Below are 6,068 nucleotides of genomic sequence, written 5' to 3'. Positions count from 1 at the left end.
AAAGCGCTCGAAAAATGCCCTTTTAGAAGCTCTTGAAATCTCCACCCGTGGCCACCCTTTAGCTCATTAAGGTTCCTTAAGCTCACGCGGTAAAAAAAAAAAAAAAAAAAAAAAAAAAAATGCATCCCAAATGTGAAACAATAAGCAGGGAAAATGCAGGCAGCTCTTGAGTTGCGAGAAGAAACTGTCCCGGGAAGGTCGTGGCCTCAAAACACAACTGAGGGGAACAAGTCCATAGACGTGGCAGGTAGCAGGTCCTTCCTGAGCGTTCAAGACACGGTTTCAGGGGCGCAGTTATCGTGTGGGAGAGTAAGCCCGGCTTCCCCGTTTCTAAGCTGGGGTAACCATGCACAATAGCTGGTGCATAGCAATATGCTTTTAAAAGAGAGAGAGACCGTAGTCTCATGTGCCCCTTACCTCCTGTTTACACCAGAAATGCCTTCTTAGTCTGCCTTTGATAGATAAATCATGCCCATCCTCCAAAATTTAATGGCTTCCTTAAACTCCTTAGTTTAGCATTCAAGGCCCGGACCAACCTCACCTAGATAACTTGGACCGTCACTAATATTAAAATACCGGTAGCAGGGGCACCTGGGTGGCTCACCTGCCTTCAGCTCAGGTCCTGATCCCAGGGTCTTGGGATGAGTCCCCCATCCGGGTCCCTGGAGAGAGCCTGCTTCTCCCTCTGCCTGTGTCTCTGCCTCTTCTCTCTCTCTCTCTCTCTGTGTGTGTCTCTCATGAACAAATAAATAAAATCTTTAAAAAAAAAAAAATAAGAGGTAGCAGCAAGTGCTATGGGGGTTCAGAGTAGGGAGATGGTCCCTAGTGAAGAGAACCTAGAAACTTCTCACAGTACATGATTATCCAATCTGGCCTTAGAGAATTAAGAGAATTTCAACAGGTGGAAAGTAAGAGAGGGAACAATCTACACAGTGAAAACAGCAAACTCAGAAACCCATCAACTGAGACCTAACTCCTCCTCCAGCTCTCCCAGTTTTTCTGTCAAGTTCCTTCATGTTTCTCTTAAGACCCAGCTTCCACACTCCTCACTTTCCTAGTCTACACCCTAGTAGGACCCTTGTTTCCCTATATTAGGACAGTAAATGATTAATTAATGCAGGATAGACTAGAGGCCCTAAGAGTTCAGTTACTTAATACCACATGCAAGCACTCCCCCATGAATCAAATTTGAGAAGTATTCATTTTCATTGAACCCAAAAGAGAAAGATATGCAGAAAGGAGGAAAGGAGGGAGACAGAAGAGAGGGAGAGAGGGAAGGAAAGGAGGAAAGAAGGGAAGAAGAAAGGAAAGGGAGAAAGAAAACTTTTAGTCTGCTATAAACTTGTCTACCTTTTCCTTTTTTAATTTTTTTTTCCTTTTTTCTCCTTTTTAACTTAAACCTAATTCAAGTTGCATGGCTTTTTTAGATGTTGTAGCCCAGAAAATAATTCTGGCCTCTTTCATAGCTCTCAAAGACATACAGTGTTTTCCCTTTTTTATGTCCAAAAAGGCAAAAATGAAACATCTCTTTTTAAACTAACTAGATAAATGTCCTTCATTTCCTCAGTCTGACTGCTGGAAATGTTTTATTAATTGCAAATTTACTCCCACATATTGTGATGCAAAAAGAAGAATGACAAATTGGCAGCTGCATTCATTTAAAATTAGCAGAGGCTCTTGTTCAAGAGATGGCATATTCAGAGTGACCCAAATTATCATGACATGAAGGCCACAGGTCAAATTCAAGGCCAAGTTACAAATCAATAGAAAATTTCCTTCAGAGGAAGCTGGTGCTACGAACTTGAATTCTTAATTGTTTGTCAAGAGACTGTATAATTTGCTGCATCCAAAATTTAAGATCTGCAAGATAGGACTTTGAAACGTGAATGAGTTCTGGTTTTCTTATTTTGAGAATATGGATTCTTTCCTATATATTTAATTGATCAGTTTTTTTATTTTAATTATCGTATGTTCTTAATAACATTTCCTCTGGAGATTTATTTCAAAAGTTTGGTAGAATGTTTTTGTGCTTCCGTGTGCTTTTTATTCTTAACCATGTTTCATTTTGTTTTCTCTGGAAAAGAGTTTAGTTTGACTGAACTCACATTAAATGTTTCACTGAAGTTCAACTACTTGCTTTACATGTTACATAACTCAAGGTTTGTGAATGAAAACTGGGGTACATCTCCATTCTGATGTCGAAAGCTTTTGCTTCCACTCTTGCTGTCACCAGCCAAATGGAAGACATCAGTGCGTCAAGGACTAATGTTTTGGGTGTTTCTCCCACTTTCTCTGCATTTTCAGTAGTATCTGCCACTGTTCTCCTCTCCAGGAATCTTCCCCGCAAAGCAATTGATCCTGCAGGGCCTGAGGTCTGGCCCTAAACTTTGTGCTCTGTGAGTTAGCACAGTTTCACTTTGCATTTAGATCACAGTGATTTTAAAAGACAACTTAAAAAATACTTCTTTGTGGTGCACCTGGGTGGCTTAGTGGTTGAGCCTCTACCTTTGACTCAGGTTGTGATCCCAGGGTCCTGGGATCAAGTCCTGCATCAGGTTCCTTGCAGGGAACCTGCTTCTCCCTCTATGTCTCTCCCTCTCACTGTGTCTCTCATGAATAAATAAATAAAATCTTAAAAAAAAAAAAAGAAAGATTCAAACCCAGGCCATTTGATTCCAGGTACTCTGTTTAGATAGATAGATTAGATAGATAGCTTTTCTTATTCTGAAACTTTCATTGAGAATAAAAAAAGAGTGCACTGGATACTCTGGTTTCTCTTCAGATCATATAAATGTTTTGCCTTTTACTAAAGATTTCCATGGAGAGGAACAACTTTGAGTCTTAAGTAGATTTTTTGGGTCCTTGTTTCAGTAAAGTTTACAAAGAAAAAAAAGAGAGAAAGGAAGGAAAGAAAAGAAAAGAAAAGAAAAGAAAAGAAAAGAAAAGAAAAGAAAAGAAAAGAAAGAAAAGAAAGAAAAGAAAAGAAAAGAAAGAAAAGAAAAGAAAAGAAGGAAAAGAGTGAGTGAACACTGGCCAGATAGGCCAGAGAACTGTTTCTCCTTCCCTCTGTCATTTTAAGAAATCACTTCTCGTAGCACCTGGGTAATTTAGTTGGTTAGGGGGTTAAGTCTCTTCCTTGGGCTCAGGTCATGATCCCAGGATGCTGGGATGGAGCCCCAGCTCTCTGCAGGCTTCTGGCTCAACAGGGAATCTGCTTCTCTCTCTTCATGCTCTCACTCTCTCTCACAAATAAAATCTTAGAAAGGAAAGAAAGAAAAAGAAAGAAAGAAAGAAAGAAAGAAAGAAAGAAAGAAAGAAAGAAAGAAAGAAAGAAAGAAAGAAAGAAAGAGAAAGAAAGGAAGAAAGGAAGAAAGAAAGAAAGAAAGAAAACAAAGAAACAACGAAAGAGAAACAAAGAAAGAAAGAAGTCACTTCTCTTGTGTTTTGCCTATAAAATGAAGAGGTTGGGCTAGTGATGTCTAAAATTATCAGCAGCTTAGAAATCTAAGGTGCTTTTTATTCTGTTTGAAATTTCAAATCATGTGTAGTTGTTCCTGGTATAATTATATATATTTAAGTTCAGTGTACTGGGGACCCTAGTGTCTTCTCTATGGCTCTCTTCTGCCCCCTTGGAGAACCACCAGTAGCCTTGAGCCATACTGGTTTAAAGATCTGTGTGTCTTCTGAAGACAGGGATCTAAGGCCTGGTCTGGCTTTATTAAGTGCGGGATAATCTAGCCTTGCTTCCAGTTGAACCCTGACCCTTTGTTCTGGTTCTGACAATTGCAACGCAGTCTTATCCAGTACAGTATCCGTATCTGCAGCTATGTAGGCACAGGAGATGTTCCCTAAATGCTGAGAGGAGGGAGGGAGGTGAATTAGGGAATTCCAGAATGAGCTGGGCTCCTTCCTGCCCTCTGCAAGAGCCTAGAATATACTTTGAACTACTCTCCCCTTGTTCCTCTTCCCTTCAGCACCACTGGCCTCCCTGAAGCCTGGTTCCTCTCTCCATTGTGGTTCCTTGTTCCGCTTGCTGTTCCTCTTTGGAGAGACTGTCCAGTACCCTCTGTCAATGCTGCTCGGTCCTGCCCCTTCTGATTCAGATGTCCTCGTCTCAGGATCCCTGGGTGGCGCAGCGGTTTAGCGCCTGCCTTTGGCCCAGGGCGCGATCCTGGAGACCCAGGATCGAATCCCACGTCGGGCTCCCGGTGCATGGAGCCTGCTTCTCCCTCTGCCTCTCTCTCTCTCTTTCTCTCTGTGTGACTATCATAAATAAATAAAAATTAAAAAAAAAAAAAAGATGTCCTCGTCTCATTCACCAAGCTGTTAGAATTACAACCTCTTCCCCTTTGCATCCGATCCTGTCATCCTTCCTCACTGTTTTTATTAGCTTTTATCACTAACTATAACATAGTTATAGCATAGCATTTATCACGTGCTATGCGTTTTATTTACCTTATTTTTACTTTCTTTCCTTACGAGAACTTAAGCTCCAGAAAAGAAATTGTTTTTGTTTTTATTTTTTAAAGATTTTATTTATTCATGAGAGACAGAGAGAGAGAGAGAGAGAGAGAGGCAGGCTCCATGCAGGGAGCCCGATGTGGGACTTGATCCTGGGACTCCAGGATCACGCCCTGGGCCTAAGGCAGGCGCTAAACCACTGAACCACCCAGGGATCCCCGAGAAATTGTTCTTTATCTCCAATGCCTATAACATGGTAGTTACTCAACAAGAGTTTGTGAAATGAATGGTTAGGGGATCTCAGCTTGGTTTTGGCAGTCTTTCAAAGTGGGGACACCCCTTACCCATATCGGCATCCCCATTTCAGTACCCATCACAGACCTCCCTCATGCTAAATGCTAGCCTGCCTCTTTGACTCTCCCCTACAATATCCCCTTTTTAATAATCATTTGTGGAAGGAATAAAGAAATGCTCCTGGATCCCTGGTCCCTGTGGTTTGTCCTCTTATTGGAAATCTTCCTTCTTGCTCTTCTGCATAGTGTATTCCTAGCACATCACTACTTTCACATGCCAGCCTCTAGTTGGATTTTCCTTGGTGCCCCTAATAGTCTGCTGAGTCTCCAGTGTCCCTCTGTTTGCCTGTAGTTTAAATATAAGCCACATCCCCCTCCCTGCAGAACTGTCATCTGTATTGCCCTGCCCTCCCCTCCCCTGCATTCTGTCTCTTCACTCTGGCCTTTGTCATTGTTGAATTATCCTTCTGGATGGTATGCAGACCACAAAATCTCACAAATGAAAGAGCTCTTAGGGGTCCAAGCTCTTATTTTATAGATGAAAGAAGATAGGCCTGCAAGTATTTGGCTTGTGCAGGTTTGCACTCAAGTTAGGGTACAGCTGGAACTAGGATCCAGAGGCTCAGATTTCCAGCCAGTCTGGTCCTCCTTCCACCTCTCTCAAAATCTCCAGTCTTCCCTTGGTTTTTCCCTGGCCCAGTGGCCTCCTTCCCAAAACCATCTTTTACTTCTCTGGACCTGACAATTTATTCAATGGCTGTACAAACAATGTATATTTCAGGTAAGAAGTCTTTTCAGATTCATTTTCCTTATTTTTAAGCCTATTTTCATATTAAGATTAATTACTCTGGCTAGGAAAGCCCTTACTGTATTCTATTGCATTTAAAATACTCAAGACCGGGATCCCTGGGTGGCGCAGCGGTTTGGCGCCTGCCTTTGGCCCAGGGCGCGATCCTGGAGACCCGGGATCGAATCCCACGTCGGGCTTCCGATGCATGGAGCCTGCTTCTCTCTCTGCCTGTGTCTCTGCCCCGCTCTCTCTCTCTGTGACTATCATGAATAAATAAATAAAATCTTTAAAAAATAAAAATAAAATAAAATAAAATAAAATACTCAAGACCTGGAGCAGCCTGGGTGGCTCAGCGGTTTAGTGCCGCCTTTGGCCCAGGGCCTAATCCTGGATGACCTGGATCCCGAGTTGGGCTCCCTGCATGGGGCCTGCTTCTCCCTCTGCCTGTGTCTCTGTCTCTGTCTCTCTGTGTGTCTCTCATGAATAAATAAATAAAATCTTAAAACAAAACAATACAAAAAACC

At 42.1% G+C, this 6,068-nt stretch overlaps 1 non-coding gene across 1 annotated transcript; it reads left to right on the top strand.

Moving 5' to 3' along the window:
* Nucleotides 1-2,762: 2,762 nt before the first annotated feature.
* Nucleotides 2,763-2,877, top strand: LOC119865513. The gene has a single exon (XR_005369115.1). It is a non-coding gene; the product is annotated as a U5 spliceosomal RNA (small nuclear RNA).
* The last annotated feature ends 3,191 nt before the right edge of the window (nucleotides 2,878-6,068 follow it).

Source organism: Canis lupus, chromosome 13 (assembly GCF_011100685.1).
Source record: "Canis lupus familiaris isolate Mischka breed German Shepherd chromosome 13, alternate assembly UU_Cfam_GSD_1.0, whole genome shotgun sequence".
NCBI lineage: Eukaryota > Metazoa > Chordata > Mammalia > Carnivora > Canidae > Canis > Canis lupus.
This window is presented reverse-complemented; position numbering and strand designations above follow the sequence as displayed.